At 47.7% G+C, this 19092-nt stretch overlaps 1 long non-coding RNA gene across 2 annotated transcripts; it reads right to left on the bottom strand.

Moving 5' to 3' along the window:
* Positions 1-517: 517 nt before the first annotated feature.
* Positions 518-17599, bottom strand: LOC125917102 (uncharacterized). 2 transcript variants are annotated; one of them, XR_007456096.1, is made up of 5 exons: positions 16270-17599; positions 5713-5768; positions 5226-5278; positions 1617-1659; positions 518-876 (listed from the first exon to the last, which is right to left on the bottom strand). It is a non-coding gene; the product is annotated as an uncharacterized LOC125917102 (long non-coding RNA). The 2 variants fall into 2 exon arrangements; XR_007456095.1 differs by lacking the exon at positions 518-876 and having other exon boundaries at positions 886-1659.
* Positions 17600-19092: the final 1493 nt, after the last annotated feature.

Here is a 19092-nt window from a genome sequence, read left to right as displayed (position 1 = left end):
GAGCTGTGCCACCCACCACCCTCAGCTTCACCTTCCTGAGACTCAGTTTCCCCATCTTTAAAATACGGAGAATAAAACCTAACTTAGTAGGTTGTTGCCAGGATTTAAGATAATGCATGCACTATACCTAGCACAGGGGCTGATGTGGCCAGCCCCTTTCCCCCCAAATCGGAGCTGATATCATCATCTCAGCTGCTTTCAGGTACAACCAAAGTTGCGTATTTTTTCTCACGCCTTGAGAATTCTGCCCATAGGAAAAACAGAGGAAGGCCTTCCGCCACGAATAACTGGAGTCATAAAGGAGAAATCAGAAACGAAGGCGTCTGCTCTGACACCTCAGGTTAAAAACAAAAGTATGATTACTCTCCTAGGGCTAAAAAGGCCTCACAAACACCCCAGTTCCCCCACTCCCGCCCCCTACACACCATCCACGGGCCTGTTATCTACAAGTCACTGAAGCTCAGGGAGTCTCATTTCCTCATCTGCAGGACAGAGATAACCTTACCAACAGCCCGACTGCTCAGGATGACATGAGGCATACTGCTCGGGCCACCTGCACCCTGGGCCCTGGCAGTTGCCTTCCCAACCCCTAGTCCCTGCTCCTTCCTTCCTAACAGAGCCTCCATTTTGTTTGGATACGTGCCTCTCCTCCAGATCCCTCCAGAAGTGTGGCCGCCTTCCAGTCAACAGTGATTGATTCAGGGATGGACGTGCAGCCAAGCTCCAGCCAAGGAGGCATCTCGGGAGAGTGTTGGGGGGGGGCCTCAGGAAGCTTCCTGGCTGCTGAGAGAGCCTGAAGTCCATCCAGTCTCTCTTCTTCCTCTGGCTGTGCTTGTCTCACTAAAACGTTTGGAAACGCTGCAGCCCTCTTATTCTCTGCAGGGGAAGCCAACCACCAAAGATAGCAGAGATGGGAAGAAACCGGGGGCCTTGCTGACGTCACTGAGCTACTGAAGCGACTGCCCCCAAACCCACCCTATCTTGAGATTCAGAATCATCCCACTGCCAACTCCAGGGGGCATGGCCCACATTGTGGCCCACAGGACTGATGGGCCTTGCAGTTTTAAAATGCATCCCTCCTGTTTGAGAAACAAGTTTTGCCAGTTAGCCAATCTGGGCTGGAGTTTGTTATTTGCAGCTGACATCATCTGGATATAACTTGCATAACCTAGAGAATATGTTAAAAATTCAAATCCTTGGGGGACACCTGGGTGGCTCAGTCAGTTGAGCGTCTGACTTGACTTCAGTTCAGGTCATGATCCCAGGGTCATGGTGTCAGGCCCTGCATCGGGCTCTGTGCTGAGTGTGGAGCCTGCTTAAGGTTCTCTCTCCCATTCTCTCTCCCTCTCTCTCTCTCTCTCTCTCTCTGTCTCTCCCTCTCTCCCTTCTCCCTCTGCCCCTTCCCCCACTCTTGCTCTCTCAAATAAAATAAATTAAAAAATTCAAATCCTTGGGCCCCACCATGGAGTACTATGTATTTTTAGCAAGTACCCCAGGTGAATTCTGATGCTCCCCAAAGTTTAAGAACCACTGCTTTAGTGGTTCTTAATGTAAAGACGCTGGGTGCAGTGCCAGGCACACAGTCAACTCTACGTGTCAGTCCCAAGTGGACTTACCTGAGAACCACCATCCCAGCTTCCTATTTCCTGTGTAAAGCTACTGTAGAAAGAACAGATGAGGGCAACAGAAAAGGGAGTGTGAGTTGTCAAACAAATCTCACCTCTTCCCACAAAATGCTGCTCTGCACAGTTTTAGGAAAACATCTGCTAACGTTCGGCCGAAACCCTCTTCCATGATGGCCTGTGTTCCTTCCTCAGCAGCTGCAGCTGGAGTCATTACCTGGGACCTCTTTCAGTGCAGACCACAGCACAGTGGCTGGCGGCCACACGTCTGGCCATCCCGGCTCTCCCAGCGGCCCTTTCAACTTTATTAAAAGGTCATTTTCCTGGCCTGGCTATTTCTTATCCTGGACTGATCACCCCCTGTGGCACCAGGAAACTGCAAGGGAAGCTGCACTTATTAGAAGCAGATAAAAGAAGGAGCTGGCTGAGCCACAGCTGACTCCTGAAATCATTGTTCTTGAAATGTCAGAGGCACAGTGTCCTTCGGGGTCATATGCTACCCACCTCACTCCAAGGGGGAAGCCAAGACCCAGGGGGATGGGACCTGGGGCTCCCATTCACCCAGCTACTTCTTGTCAGCATTAGTCAGAGTCAAGGGGTTCCTTATTGTGGCGATAGTAACAGATGGAGGGGGAGCACTTTAGCCTGCAGAAGAGGAGAATGAAGGGCAGGGCAAGCACTAATCTAGAGGGGCCTCTGCAGGATACCAGCTGCCGAGATAAGCCATGAAGACCAAAGGCAGCAAAGAACATCTCACCTGCTCTTTTTGATGTTAAGATTCTTGAGCTGGGTCTACTTAATTAATTTGGACTTTTTCACTCAAAAAATATTTGAATGACTATTTAATGGAGGTATGCACCAGGTATGCGGTGACAAGGGAAGGGGCCAGAGCTGAGGATAATAGAAAGGACCTCGATGTAACAGTGAAGACAAGGCAAATATTCACAGAACTAAAAAGCAAGTCCCACCAGAGAAAGTGTCTTCAGAAAGTCTCCCTAGCTCTACCCCAAGTTCAACTACACTTAGGCACCCATCATTCTGTGCTCCCCCACAGCCTGAGCACTGCATTGTAACTTCCCACTCATGCACCTGTCTCTCTGTCTTCTCCAGTAAGGGGCCCATCATCTGTTCATCTCTAGCACAGGTCCTGGGACAAGGACACGTGCAGTGAATGCTGGTTGCTGACATGGGTAAATGGATGGATGAGTGGATGGATGGGGATGCCAAAGAATTCTGGCTAGGGAATCAGGGAGGGCTCCCTGAAAGGCTGAGGCACCTGAGCTGGATCGTGAAGCATCTAGACAACTGGAGATGAATACAGGACCCACTTCATCCAAAGTGCCCAGTACCATCTTAGGCAGAAAGCTAGTGCCTTAAAGCTACCTGGATGAGTTTATTCCCAAATGGGCTTTCCGAAGGGAAGGAAGCTGGGTTCGTTTCCCACAGTCTTTTGTTTCTCCCTAGGTAAACAGAAGCAACTCCTAAATAGTAATTAAACTGATAAACTAAGGGAAAGTTAACTGCCAACCAGTCTCTACAAACACAAAGGCACTTTGGCAGAATGAGGACACCCCAATTCTACTTGGGGTAGGTATGTAGTTTTCCAAGATATATTCAGTGACGAGGGCAATGTATGTCATCCCCCCTACATGTGTTATCTGTATATAGAAATACTGGAAGGATATCTAAGAAACTAATAAAAAGGATTACCTGTGTATAAAGGATTATATCATTTAGCACCGACACTGGGACATTTTTGGGGGTGAAGGAGGGTGTTACTGATCATTCACTGGGATGGAGAACACAAACGAAGACTGTCATGGAAAAACTGGAACATTATGTTCAGTCTGCCTATAGGGGCCAGGCTGGAGGAGGGGGTGATGTGGACATCACTGGGGTAAGAATGAAAGTTTTCAATGCATACATTTTTATAGTGTTTTGATTTCTGAACCATGTGTATGTATCAACTATCCTAAAATGTAATCATCTTTTTCATGGGAATTTAAAAAGCTAAGGAATTTGGCCTTCCAACTCTGCAACATAGGAAGCTCATGTGGGATAGCCACCCTGAAGAGCACCGCTAGATACAAAATGAACTCACTGCTCAGAGCACAGCCCTTCTGCAGCATGCAATAAAACAGCCCTGAGAGAAGTGAGCCGTACATGGCCTAAAAAGGCTTTGACTCCGTGCAGGGCCAGCTGAGATGGGGAACATCAGGGGAATATAAACAGTGTGAGACGGACATAAAGCAGTTCAGGTTTTACACAATCATGGCAACAAAGTGAGATTGATTCGGGACTGAATGAAGCTCTTTATATTGTTTCTACTTAAAAAGGAAATGTATTGACTACAGTCCTCCTCACAGATTTATCTTTCCTGACATCAAGCACATTCATAACCTATTTTAAATTCCAAGGAACAATGCTGGGGTTTAGGAAAGTGAATACCAGTGTGTTTCACCAGAACGTTTGGAGGCTGGGGAGAAGCTTCTCTGACTTTTAATTGCTCAGGAAACAGGCACAATGTAGATGTTTTTCTTATCAGCCATAACTTCAAATTAGAAAACAGCTTATCCAGTATGTCTAAACTTCAGAATGCATCTTCCGTTGGAAGAGCCACTTTGGAGCCATTTAGAGACCATGCGTGGTATCATTTTGGCCTTCAATCTCTTTTATAACCATCTCCTCCTTTCAGACATCTGAGACGTCACAACGACTTCTCAGACCCAGGCCTTCTCCCTACCTGGACTAGAGAACATCTTGCCTCCTGCCTCCAGGCACCACCAGGCACTGACCTTCCCGATGCCAGCCTGACCACGTCCCATCATGAACCCTTCAGGGGCTCTGTGTAGCCTTTAGGATTGCAAGGGCATACAATTTATCATCCAAACAGGGACACGTGAGAGCGAAGGGAGCACTATTAACAATCACGTGGGGACAACAGGCAAAGCCACCCTGGGGAACTGGAATGTGAGGCCATCCTACTGTGGGATAAATCCAATCCCTTTAACATAGCTTGAATTCAGGACTCTCCACATCTGGCCCCAACTTACCTTTCCAGTCTTTTTGATCCGGACCATATCACAGGGTCCAATCATAATGGACTTGCAGTTACCCAGCATGCCTTGGACCTTACTACATCCATGCATTTGTTCACACATCTCTCCCTCCTGCCTCCACCCCACCCATATCCCCTACCAGTCCATAATGTCCCCCTTCCCCATCTATGTAGATCTAACTCCTATCCTTCCTTCAAAACCTAAGTCAATTGGTACCATTCTTTCCTGCATTTATTCAACATAAATCTGACTGCTCACTCTGTGAGGTACATAGTGAACAAGACTGAAAAAAATAAACCTCTTACTGAAAAAAACAGACCCCCTGGGCAAGGGGGATGTAAGGGTGTGGAGAATTGTGATCATTGGTACTAAGGACGGATACCGGGTGATTTGCTGCAAAGTTTACTGTTATGGCAGAGTCATACCCGCCCCCCACAAGGCTGTGAGCTCCTTGAGGACAAAGCCCAAGAGGCCCCATCTTACAGCCCTACTGAACCTACCGTACACCCTTGCTGAGTAAAGAATTAATATTAAAGAAGCTTACTTAGTTGGTTTGAAGACAGTTTCCTAACAACCAATTCTGAGTCCTCCATGAATCTGTATGGGATCAAAGGGAAACCTGGTTTGCCAACGACCTTAAAGAAACACCCCAGGTCCTACGGCTATGACTCTCATTCGACACTGATGCTGGAGGGGAAGTGAAGTCACCTGGTTCAATCCTACGCTGCTTCTCCAAAGGTTAAGTGACTCATCCAAGGTCACACAGCTAGTTAGTGACTAAAGCACTGGAAAGATGATGCAGGAAGCCTAGAATTGAATGACTGGAAAAATGACAGAAGCACTCACTGGGGCTGAGGGCATCTGGAGGAGGGAGGTGACCCTGCTAGCTGGAGGGTGGGGCCAGGGGATGGAATGGAAGTAGGGGGTCATTCCTGTCAGCGAGGCCAGCAGGGGAAAGGCACTGCAGTAGGAAGCTCAGCCAGGGAGGACTAGCTGGAAACCAGGGTTCCAAAGGGAGGTGAAAATCTTACCTGGTGATGTACACCATCCGGGACCAGGGCACAGACACACATTCTCTGTGTCCAACCTGGAAGAGGGGCCCGAAGTGAGAGCAGATGGGGGTGAAGAGGCAGACTTTCCTCAGGACTGCCCGAGTGGTGCCCTCCCAGGGGAGGGGGCTGCTCTGTCAGACCTCTCGGGCACCCGCAACGCTCAGCTGAGCTGCTCAGAGAAGCTCACATAAAGGCCAAGGGTCCTGGGGCTTCCCCAAATTTGTTTGCTGTTCTGCCCTACGTGGCATGGGGCAGACCAGAGTTAAAGAGTAACCAGTAACAGAGGAGGCCGGCAAGCAGCAGAGTAGTGCCCAAGTTGCATCTGCAACATGTATACCCTGTCCTCAGACCTTTCCGATGGGGCGTAGTCACAGTCATAATTTAATAAAGGCATTTTGAATTACACAATTCACCGGACCTGAGTTATTTCAGTTACACACAGAGAAACAACCGAATCAATTCTCGGCAGCCCAGACTGGACCCCGGCCCCCTCTCACCTGCTGCAGCTCATCTGCAGCCCTGAGCCACCCCGGCCTGTCACACCTCACTGGAATTTTTCTTCCTGGCCTCCACTCATCACAACCACCATGGCAGCCTCTCAGGGTTCAGTCAGTGGGGGGGCCAAACTGCAAACATCCACTAAGGTACAAAGTAAGTCCCTGAAGGTAAGGGAACCACTCGAGTTCTTCAGATGGGCTTTCCAAATGGCCTTCCACCAGCCCTATGCTCTGGGGTAAAAACATAACCAGGTCCCCAAAGGGCAAGGTTCCTCAAGCTCAGCACATTGACATTTGGCACAGGATACTTCTTTGATGTGGGCTGTCCTGTGCATCGTAAGTAGTTTAGGAACATGCTGGCCTCCACCCACTAGAGGCCAGTAGCACCCCTTATACGTTGTGATAACCAAAAATGTCTCCTCCAGACATTGCCAAATGTCCCGTGGGGGTAAAAATGCCCTCTGCTGAGCACCATTGCCAAGGGATGACTCCTAAATGTGCTATTCCATACACCTCCAAATACTCAGGTACCTGGAGCTCCTAGTCCTACAAAATAGCTTGGGCATTGAAGGCGGAGCTTTGGATTGGGTGGACCTGGGTTGGAGTCTGGGCACTATGTCTTATTAACTCTGTGACTTTAGGTAGGTCACTTAGCTTCATTGAACCTCGGTTCCTTCATCTTTAAAATGGGAGCAATAAAATAGCACCTACCTCATGGGGAGGCCCTGGCAGTTCTATAAAATGACATGTAAAGATTGCCTGGCACAATAAATGAATTTAACATTCAATAAATGTTAGTGGTTATTTATGGGCCTGGGAAATTCCTTTTAGCCAAGTCTAGAGTTTAGTCTTCTATTTCTGTGGCTTCTGATCTTCCCCCTTCTTCCTATGCCCTTTCCACCTGTTAAATGCCTTTGGTCTTAACCTTTGGTCTTAAAGAATCCTTCATGCTGGTTCAAAGGCATCTGAGGTTAAAGTGGAGGAAAGAAAACACACACACACACACACACACACACGCACGCACGCACGCACGCACACAGAGGACCTTTCAGATCCAACCCCTGCCCAGACCAATTCTCTAGACAAAGGTTTCCATTGTTGTCTAAAAACAAACTTTTCCACAGGGAGGCCTTAAAAGAGCCTCAAGTCTCCAAGCCTCCAGATTCTTCTACTTCTCATCCCCATCCTGCCCAGATCCTGGCATATCCCTTCTCTTTGTGGGGCCTCAGTCTCCTAATCTGATAAATAAGGGCTCTAGACCCCGAGGAGTTCTAAGTGTCCCCTGTTCCCATTCTCCAAGATGCCATACCGTATCAGAATGCTGTGCGTGGATGGCAGCTGGGTTCACATTTTAAGTAAGTGCTTAACTAGGAATAAGGGTCAGAAAGACAAATTATTCTCTTTTTCCCTGCGTTCTCCCAAGAGCCAGCAGAATATAGTATTTACAGACTACAGAAGTGGGTATTTGTTGCCAATGGAATCAGATCTGAATAAAACGAAATCCTGTCAGACTATTGAGGCCTTGAGCAAATTAACTCATCTCTTTAATACCATTGCCTTCTCTGTAAAATGGGATAATAATAGAGGCAGAAATGATGTAAAGACAAACGTCAGGAAAGCAGCTGGTACAGAGCTGGTATACACACTAGGTATTCAAAACACATATCCCTTCCCTTCTAGACTCTATTTTCAATTGTGTAACTCCATGTCATTCCCCTCTTCTGGAAAGTCCTTCCTTCTCTGCTTTGTGTAGGGCTCTGTTCAAGTCCTCCTCTGCCAGGAAGCCTTCTCTGCATGGACTCTGTTTCTAAAGGTCCAAGGCCATAAGTTTCCCAAAGACTGGCTTGGGGAGGGGAGAAGGGGAAGAAGTTCCCTGCCCTGAGAATTTCCTTTCTGCAAGTTCAGGAAGATTAACCCCTCCCCTGCTCCACCCCAGAACGGAGAACTGACCGCAACATCTGTGTAGGCTTAAAGCTTACACACTCATTATGACAGAGTCTCATAACCACCCTGAGATGGGCAGGATGAGTCGGGACAGCATTCTCTCCCCCGCAACTCCTCATCCAACTTGGCCACCAAGAGTCCCTCTCCCTATTGCTCTCTGCCTACTCACTCCAGCAAAACAAGGAAGAAGATTATGTGGTTTCTTCTCTCCCCTCCATCGGAGGGCCTTACAAATCTCCAGCCCAGACCTTCTCTTTGCCCAAGTCCTAGGACTGTGATGACTCCACAGTCTCTATGAGCTTGAATCATATGGCAGAAATGCCTACTGACCAAAAACTGGAGCTCAGGAGATGAATGAATTGGTCCAAGGTCTCACCCAGTTCAGAGGCAGGGCTGGGTTAGAACACGGGTCTTTGGGCTCTGGACACACCGGGCCTCTGCCCACACCCTCTTTCCCACCAGCTGTGCCTCCTCCTGTCTTAGGTACCATGATTCTCCCAGGCTGGGAAGCTTGCAGTCACCTCTGCCTCCTCCCCTGCCTTATTTCTCTCATCCTCTTATCACCAAGACCGATAGCCCTTTGTGATAAGGGCCTGCAGACAGCCCCACCCTCCCAGGCTCACTGCCTGGTCCTGATCACCTCATGACAAGGACCTAGGCTGAACTCCTCAGAAGCCCATTCTACACACAAGAGCCAGATTCCTCTTCCTTCAACATGCCTTTTCCATGCCACTCTCCTGTCCACCAACCTGCCCCTTAGTCCCACTGGATCAAAGCTCTCCTGCCCAACACACCTGGGAACTTAGTTCACCCACTTCCAGCCCACCTGGTTTTGCCCCGCTCCCTTATACAACCCTCCCCTCTCTCCCGGATGATCTCCTGGCTCCCTCCCTAGACCTTTGACCACGTTGCTCCCCTCCTTTAGCAAGTCTTCCCTCCTCCCCTTTTCCCTATCCTATTGGTCCTTCTAGGCTCTGCCCAAGACCCATCCATGAGGACACTTCCCCAGACCTCCACAGCCCACAGCAGTCTCTGATTCCTCTGCACACAGTCACCACCACACAGTTAAAGGCCTAAGCCTGGTGTCCTCTTAGCCTCGCGTTGTCACTGTACTTACTGCCTGAGCTGTATGGGCTTTACCTCATCACCAAACCACAAATGGCCACCCAACTTGGCCATGTTCCTTCCACCTCCAACCTCAGCCTGGCATTCATTCCACAAATATTATCTGAGTGACTCTAATGTGCCAGAGAGTCCTTGTCCTTGTTCTTAAAACCCTTCTTACCCTTCAAGCACATCTTAAATGCCACCTGCTCTGTGAATCCTTCCCCAACCTCCCGCTGTTGCCCACCCCCCCTCCCCCTGCAAAGGAGTTTTCATCTCTCTGCTCACCTTAGGACCTCCTGGTTGTCCTCCAGCCAATCTCCCTGCCTCCCCCATGTCCTCCCTAGATCCAGACCTTCTTTTCCTTACCCATGGCTAGGCCTCCTACAATATCCTATACTAAGAAGATGCTCAATGAATAGCTTTCACAGTGAACTGAACGAAACAAAATCTGCCCAATTCTCTGGCCAGTCTGGGCTCCTGGGTGGCCCCAAGCTCTGTACATCCAAGTGACCTCTTACTGTTCTTCCAAGACTGGATTTGGGCCCGGACTGAATCAAATGACCTCTTATCATTCTTTTAAAATTAGGTTTTCCTCTTTAATTACACCTTATCTAACCACATTCTATGTGGATTCTAATTACATAATTACTTCAAGCTCTGGGACTTCAGAAAAAGAAAGAAAGAAAGAAAGAAAGAAAGAAAGAAAGAAAGAAAGAAAGAAAGAAGTGTGTATGATTACATAGGTAAGTAAACACATCAAATATGCATATTTATATATACTATATATCATTTTTCTGTTCATATACAATTTTGTAACCCAGAAAACATAGCCCATGGAGGTGTCTGAATCACATTAAGGTAAAAAATCTCACTGGGTAGGAGGAGATGAAGGAGAACTTCATGGAGAGCCTAACCCTGAGATGGGCTTTGAAAGGGGCTTGAAGTCAGTTGCCAGCCCCCCCCCCCCCGCCCTTCTGCAATGAAGAGGGGGGTGCGTGTTTGGGCACAGTGGACTTTGAAAGCATGATCCCCCTGGACCCAAATACCCACCTTCTCTGAATCCAGGCTCTCACTGGACTCTCTTCCCTTGGGGTACGTGTGCACACTTCTCTCCCTAAGTCCACCCTGCAGGCAGGGGCCCTATCTCTTCCATCTTGGTATTCGCAATCCTCAGTCCCTCCCCAAACCAGTAGGGGCATCTAGCAGACCCTCCCCCCACCTTATATTCCCACCTTATTAAAGTATTGACCTCTGCCACTACACTAAGCCTTCTCATGCCACCCTTTGCATGTTCTGGTGCCCCTGCCTTTATCAGGAATGCCCTTCTCTTCCAGCTCCCCCCACCTCCACGGTGGCCTCCACTGCAGCTGGTACTTGCCCTAATTTAGTGTTTATCACACCTGGGCACAAAAACCCTTTCATGTGCCTACCTCTCCCTTCAGACCAGTGGCCACCAAGCTTTTTGATCACACTTTCCTGTTAGTAAAATAGCTTTGAGCATATTTACTTATAAGTTAATTATAAAATCTGTACTACTATAAATAGGAAAGTTACATCTTTCTTATATTTGAATTGAAGAGTAAATAGAACTTTAACTGATGTTTTCTTCCTGCCACTCAATCCATCTCTTGAGAGCTCACCCACTGCTCTAGATTAGGAACAACGTGAGGACAGCAGGGGTGTTTTGTTCTCTTTGTATTCCCAGAATCTGCTACAGAACCCAAAACTTCGTAAATGAATTAACTGACACTCAGAAAGTGAGCCCCTTCTGTGGGCCAGGCACATGCTGGGCTCTGGGGACAAAATGTAGATGAGAAACAGCCCTGGCCACTGTCATCATAGATCCTACAGACTTCTGGGGCAGGGGGTGGGGGTGGGGGGGCGGGGAAGGGGGGAGACAAACAATGGTTTTCCACACAAGTCTAACAAAGCAGCCGAGACAGATGCTGTGAAGAATGTTCTGTCCAGAACCACTGAATCATGAAAGCCTCCAACAGGAAGCTTTAACCTGCTCCAGAGGACTGCAGAAGGCTTCCCCGGCAACATGCTCCTGCAGGTGACATCTGAGGATGACCAGAGCTACCTAGGTAAAGGGAGGAAAGAACACTCCAGGCAAAGAAAATTGCACAGGCAGAAGTCCGAAGGCTGGATGGAGAAGCGTAAGTGCCAGGGACTAACAGGCCAATAAAACAAAATGAATGAATGAGCCCCCAAAGGATGGCGAGTTCTCTTCCCCATTACTCCTCCCTACTTATCAAAACAGACCTTAGCTACCAATCTCTGAAGGGGTTGCTCAGTCCCAATACTGTCCAGCCTCTGGGCCAAGCAGGCAGGTGGGGTAGGCCTCCCAGTCGGTCCTGCCAGCAGTGGGGTCCCCGCCCCTTCTGAGGAGCCCCAAAGCCCTAGGAAGACACTCTTGAAAACCATGCATGTTGCCATGGGCACCACCAATCAAAGACTCCTAGGCAGTTTAATTTTTTAAAGAGAGTGTTAAATATTTTACATCTTCTAACAGTACTGTTTCTTTCTTGCTACAATGGAAAGGAACACCCAGAAAAAATACCAATCTGCAAGACAGCCCAAGGAGGTGCACACACTGTCATCAAGGGTAACCTCTGGATTTCCTGGCCGCCCCAGTATATTTTCCTGGAGGGAACAACCTGGGGAATCCAGAACCACAGCCACAAAACCCCTTCTCTACTGGAGCTCCTTTGACCCCAGGAAGGGAAAATTATTCACAACGATGCTTCAGGTGAGTGTTGAAATAGCCCACGACCTTAATAATTCAAGACAAAACCAAGACCGTAGATTGTAATGTAGGCTGGCGGGCTGTGGGGCCTCCTCCTGCAGCTGTCTTCAAGAGGAGCCATATCTTCTATCAGCGCTCAGACATGACTAACATTTCCCAGTTCCTGGGGGGCCTCACCCCCTCACACCTGCCAGTGTTGGCTCAGTAATGCACCATATTCAACATAAAGGTCCCACAAAGCAAACACAAAACCATCTTAAAAGGCCTGAGACTGTCTTGGCCCAGGCTCGCAGGCCTGGCAACCTGTCAGCAGCCACCATCCAGCCCTGCTTAGGCCCTCGGCCCTCCCGAGTCCCAGCTCTCTCCAGCTACTCTATTTTCCATCCCTGGTTGAGAGTTTTCTTTCTCGGGAGACACTATTCATTTTGTCCTGCTTAAAGCAGCCCAGTTCCTACTTTTGCCTTGGCTTCTCTATCCAGATCCCTGGCCTGCTCTCAAGCCCACTGCCCAGACCCCCGGGGCAGTGACAGATCTCCTAGCTCCAGTTCTGGCCTGTCTCACCTCCCCACTGGCTGCAGGAACCTCTCCTATCTCCAGGCTGCTGTGCGCACCGTCTATAAAAAGAAGCGCAAGCACAGAAGGGGCGGCAGTGTATATGTTACAGCAGCCTGGGAAAAACTCCCAAACATCAACATAACACGAAAATGTTTACATTGTCCCCCTCGATTTATCATAAATAGCTACAACCCCTGACCATCATTCTGTGCTCACAGGAAGCAGTCACCCAACACTGGCTCTGCCCCCACTAAAGACAAACCCTACATGGAGAAAAGCAATCTGCAAATGAATTATCTATTTACGCATCAGCCTAGGAAACTGCTCCTAGGCACAGCTGCCAGGCTCCACACAAAGGGAAACTGTTTGGATTTCAAAAGATATGTCCTTGTGACCCTTGACACTGGGAAACAAAATTCCAAGGCTGGCCTACAATCTGCTGTTAATAATCGATGCATAAGGCATGATAAAAATGAGTATGAGTTTGCGCATTGACACGAGGACAATTCTGGGATCTTCTAGGCACCCATTCCTGTCACAGCGGCTCTGAGCTAGAACATCATCCATGAATGGTGGAAAGCCGAGGCACAAACAAGAAGGAGATTGGCAGAGCCAATCTTACAGGTTAAGGCACAAGTACTCAGTACCCCTGATCATTGGTCCTCAGGCAGCACGTTTATGCCACGTTGAGAATCCAGGTGGCCAGGAACAGTCTCCACACAGGTCAGTCCTGGGTCCACCATCACTGGCCACCTGACTCCAGGTCTGTCACCGGCCCTGCTCTACTACCTGCCCTATGTGCCTCGCTTGGGTGAAGTGAGATGCCATGTGGGACATGCACGTCTAGAGCACGGTCACAACCCCCATGCCCATGCACTCCGTCACACTAAAACCTTCCTACTTCAAAACCGAAACAAACTGCCGAATACCTGCTGGGGAAGACAAGGGCCCCGAGCTCCTGGTGTTGAGGAGGAACCACCCCCCCCCCCCAACACACACACAAGGAGGGCAGGGGCCATGTCTACATGTTCACCAATACCTGTTCAAAGGATGAAATGAGTCCATGGCTATTAAAGCATTTAAAGTTCCACGTGCAAGCAGGGATGCACCTATGAAATGGGGCACCCTCCCAGCCCTGGGGCTAGCATCAGAGCTCTCTTTCTCCTCATTCAGCAAAACAGGGCACTTGGAGCCGCACCATGCCACACCAGATGGACCTGCTTGAAAGAGTGAGCAAATCGCCAAGCGACAGAAACCTCAAAGAAAAGCCAGGATCCAACCGCCAAATCACCCAGGATCTGTCCCTTCTCTCTGCCTCTGGCACATCTCCCTGCTCCATGGGGATGATGGCAAATGTCTGCAACTTCACCCCTCTGAGGTAGAAATACAGTAGGGGGAGAAGCAATGTTTGGGGACAGGAGAAAGGACCATGGGTAGAAGCAGACCAGGAGGAAAGGGACATCAAAGGGATCCTTGTTCAAAAGCCAGCGATGAGAACTGGGACTCAGAGGGCTTCGTCAACATGCTGGCATTTTTATATCAGCTCTCATGCCCAGAGCAGCTCGTGGCTTAGAAACATTCAGTTCTGTGTCCCTCTCCAGGTGGTTGGTCAACTCTGCAAACACAGCCCCGCCTGCCAATGTTCTTTCTTCCACTTTTCGGTCTCCCGTTTGAAAATGTCTCCTTGAGGGGTGTCTGGGTGGCTCAGTCAGTTGAGCGTCCGACTTCAGCTCAAGTCACGATCTCATGGTTCGTGAGATCGAGCCCCACATCAGGCTCGCTGCTGTCAGTGCAGAACCTGCTTCAGATCCTCTGTTTCCCCTCTCTCTCTGCCCCTCCCCAGCTCACATGTGCGTGCTCTCTCTCAAAAATAAATAAACATTAAAAAATAACAATAATAATAAAACAACATAAATTTAAAAAAAGAAAATGCTTCCTTGACTCCGCCAATAACTTCTATCCACCTTCTCATTCTCAACATAGCAAGCAGAACGTGTCAGGCACAGTTCTAAAGATTTGCATTATTGGATCACCCACAATGCCATGAGGTAGGTACTTTCTCCATTTTACAGGCAAGGCACCTGAGGCACAGATTAGTAACTTGCTCTAGGAAGCGACAGAGCCAGGATGTGAGCTCAGGCAGCCTGAGCGCAGAGACCACGCCCTCAGTCAGTCCACTCCCCACCTCACTTCCCAGCAAGAAGAGCCACGCTCCAAGAGAAGAGATCTGTTCCCAGCTCAGGCCCATCCCGCTACAGGACCTTAAACAAACAGCTTTTCTGTGCATCAGCTGCCCCAACTGTGAAACAAGGCTAATCGCAGACGGTCTAAAAACACAGAATCTTAGCTCTGCAGGCCAGCACAGCCTGCCTAAGAGAACCTCTTGAGGTGAAGGGAACATACAGTATCTGTGCTGTCCACAAGGCAGCCACTAGTCACGTGTGTCTACTGAGCACTGGAAATGGGGCTTCTGTGAATGAGAAACTCAATTTTCTTTTATTTTTAAAGATTTTTTTTTTAAAGTAATCTCTGCACCCAGCATGGGGCTCAAACTCACAATCCTGAGATCAAGAGTCACGTACTCCGCTGACTGAGCCAGACAGGCGCCCCAAGAAACTGAATTTTAAACTGTATTTTATTTTAATTAATTTAAACATAGGTAGCCATATATGGCTAGTGGCCACCACACTAGACAGTTCAGCTGTAGTCTATAAATTCTATGAAGGCAGCTGCTGGTTCTCTGTGGTCACCGCTGTATTTCCAGAGCCCAGCACAGACCCCGGTCTGTGGCTGGTGCTCAGTGATTCTTTGTTGAACAACTCAAAAGCAAAGAACTTTTTAGGTGTTCTAATACGACTTCATCTCCTGCCCAGGGATTGACTTTCCAGGTTCCCTGGTCAACAGACATCCAACCTTGGCTTGATAAGGAGCCCAGGGCTTCCCAAATGCAGTACAGCAAGGAATGGCTCTCGTGATAGAAAGTGCTTCTATCAAGCCAAATTTATCTCCCTAAAATTTCAACTTACGAGTCTTGGCACATTAGCTCACAGGTTTAGGAAAACCAAAATAAATGATGAAAAAGCACTTAAGTATTTGTAAGCACTACAAACACAGGATTAGGTGTGTAATTCACTTTCTTAGTTAAGATGGATCTGATCTCAACTCGTAACAGTATGAGGCCGATTAAACAAATGCGTGACTATGATCTACTTGGAGGAAACAATCCTCTAGTGTCAAGGCTGTGGTACAGAACTGCTATGGCTGCTGACTCTACCATCATTGCACTTGACATCTGAGCCCCCTGCTCCAAAAGTGAGTCAAGGAGTGTGCAGCTGGACTCCCAAAAAGTGAGGCCTCGTTCTCCAAGCAGGGTCTGGGAACTCTGGCAGAGCGACTCACATTTTCTTATTCCCTGATGTACACTAAGTGGAAAAGCCTAACGTGTACCATACACCTGCTATGCACCAAGGATGATATCACACACAAAGAGGACTACGATGTGGCCCTCACAAGGAGCCCAGTCTACAAAGACTGAGAGGTCAAGTTTGCAGAGTACGGACTGCGCAAGGCACCGAACTACCATCAGGATAAAGACGTATAAGCCAAACACAGTCAATCCAGTGTGACAAATGTCATAACAGATGTATATACAAAACACTGACCTGGCTGCCTGAGAAGACATACCTGGAAGGATCTTAGCACCATGCGTTGACACAGCAGGTATTCAGCGCAGTGAATGGAATCAAATCTTGACCGATAGCCCATTTTAAGGCTGGGGAAACCAAGACCCAGACAGGTTAAGTGACTTCTAAAGGTGACTCAGGTCATTAGTGATAAGCCTAGAGACAGCATCTGAGTCTCGTCGATCTCTAGCCCAAAAGCCTACAACGCTGTCTCATGGCGCTCCCTACCCTACACGGCACAGGGAGAATGGCAGGATCTGTTGCCAGTTACTACATCTACCTCAGAATAAACAACGGATTTATCTTTGTAAGATTGTATGTTTGGGACTCTCTTGAAATCTTACGACTAACAGTAGCCATACCATCTTAGAAACGCGTGTTCAATCAGTTAACAAACATTTCTTGGGAATATACGATATATCAGGTACCAGTTTAAGGGCTTGGATAAAGAGATGAAACTTCTGGTCAAATCAGAGGATTAAAACACCCATATTTATCCCTGCTCTCTCCCAGAACCCCACCAGAAAAATTTGATTTTTAATGGAAAGGAAACAACAGCAGACAAGATACATCAACAAAACTCTGGAAGACAGAGAGCTGACCACCATGCAGTAGCTGATTCAGGTTTCTGCTCTGCTAAGTGCAAGCAGGGGAAGAAACCACTAAACAAGAGGGGACTAATGCCACAGAAACAGGAGAAGCCTCAGGAATTGGAGGCACCAAGGACTGAGAGGGGAGGGGACAGGGGCTAAAAAGAGACTCTGCTAAAAGTTGTTCAAGGAGCGATTCCAGCCCAGGGTCTCCCTGCCTGCAATCTGCTCAGTCTGATTTCCCTCCCTCAGGAAAAAGGTAGAGATTCACTGTTTAGGCAAACTACAAGAGAGACTCTGATTCAGACACAGCTGAGGGAGGGGAATAGCTGAGAGAGGAAGGCAGAGAAGGGGGCAACCTTCAGAAAAGGACAGAGGGAGTGAAAGTCTGCATACCAAACAGGGTACCCAGCCTCCTTTGCCATCAAGGCTCCCAGAATGCAGGACAACCAGGCTATTAAACCCCCAGGCAACATTCTTCTCCAGGAAAACCCAACATCCCCACGGAAAAGATCTATAGGCACTGACATTTAGGTGTCACCAGCAGGAAAAAAGCAGGCTCTCTTCTGGAACCCTACAAGGAAGTTAAGCCCCCTTCCTTGTCACACAGATGCCCAATCAGCATTTTAGTATTCACTCTTAAAATATAAATGGACAGGGAAGGCTCCTATGGGAAATTCAGTAACCAAAACAAGCAGGAAAAGGGGCTTGGAAGAAACAAAGACAAAGCAGGAAACAACAGAAAAACACCAAACAGAACAAAACAAAACAAACTCAAAAAACAAAAACCTGGGGCACCTGGGTGGCTCAGTCGGTTAAGTGTCCGATTTTGGCTCAGGTCATGATCTCGCAGTTCATGGGCTTAAGCCCCACGTTGGGTTCTGTGCTGACAGCTCAGAGCCTGGAGCCCACTTCGGATTCTGTGTCTCCCTCTCTCTCTATCCCACCCCCGCTCATGCTCTGTGTCTCTAGCTCTCAAAAATAAATAAACATAAAAAGAATTTAAAAAAAACACACACACAAAACCCAACATAAGTGAATTTATTGCACCTATGAAACAAGATGCTATTAAAAAAAAAAAAAAAAATGACCACTAGAGAAGTAACTAGGGAGTTCTAGAAAGTAAACACGGAAGTGTGTTTCATGCAAAACCACGAAAACAAAATTTAAAAATTCAAAAGAGTTAAGGAAAAGCTGAAGATGTCTCTCAAAAAGTAAAATACGGGCACCTGGGTGGCTCAGTTAGTTAAGCATCTGGCTCTTGATTTCACCTCAGGTCATGATCTCATAGTTTGTGGGATCAAGCCCCATGCTGGGCTCCCTGCTGTGCATGGACCCTTCTTGGGATTCTCTCTCTCTCCCTCTGCCCCTCCTCCCACCACATGCACACATGCACACATGCACGCGTGCTTTCTCTCTCAAAATAAATAAATAAACTTAAAAAAAGGTAAAAAATAAAATGAAAAACAGGAAATAAAAGATTTAAAAATTGTAAACTCAACCCAGGACGTCCCATATCCAACTAATAGAAGAGTTCCAAAGACAAAAGAAGAAAGAAAATTATCAAAGAAAAATATAAGAATATCTCCCAGGACTGAAGAATGTGAGTCTTCAGATCAAAACAGCACACCAAGGACCCAGCACAATAATTTTTAAAGCAAGAAAATTTACATTTAAGACTTTCAGTGAGAAAAAAGCAGGTTGCTCATAAGTAATCGAGAATCAGAATGGCCATCTGAATTCTTGCCATTAATATTGGAACCTAGAAGACAGAGGGGCAATGCTTTCAAAACTCTAAGAGACAATGGCTTTCAACCTAAAATTCTAGACAAATCAAACCACCAATCAAGTGTAAATATTGAACAAGGATATTTCAGACATGCAAGTTTGAAGTGATCAACTTCCACAGACCCTCTCTTAGAACCTCCTGGAGGAATAAACCAAGAAAGAGGAAACATAGGATCCTGCCCAGGACAAGGTGAAGGAGCCCCCAGAATGAGTCATATCACAGGCCTAGAGGTCAATCAACCCAGAAAAGAGGAGAGGGATGGAGGCCTCTGGGAGGGAGGTCTCCAAGGGGAAAAACTGTAATAAAATGAAAAAGGAACATAGGTTATAAAAAAAAAAAAAAAAAATAGATGCTCTGAAATGCTGTCAGAGACTCTTTGATAATTAGCAATAAGTACACATAAAACTAAGTAAGTAGAAAAAACAAGGCAATTATTAACAACAAC

The sequence above is a fragment of the Panthera uncia genome, unplaced genomic scaffold, assembly GCF_023721935.1.
Source record: "Panthera uncia isolate 11264 unplaced genomic scaffold, Puncia_PCG_1.0 HiC_scaffold_1481, whole genome shotgun sequence".
In the NCBI taxonomy this organism is placed as follows: domain Eukaryota; kingdom Metazoa; phylum Chordata; class Mammalia; order Carnivora; family Felidae; genus Panthera; species Panthera uncia.
The sequence above is the reverse complement of the archived record's forward strand: the minus strand, read 5'-3'. Positions and strand labels throughout refer to the sequence as shown.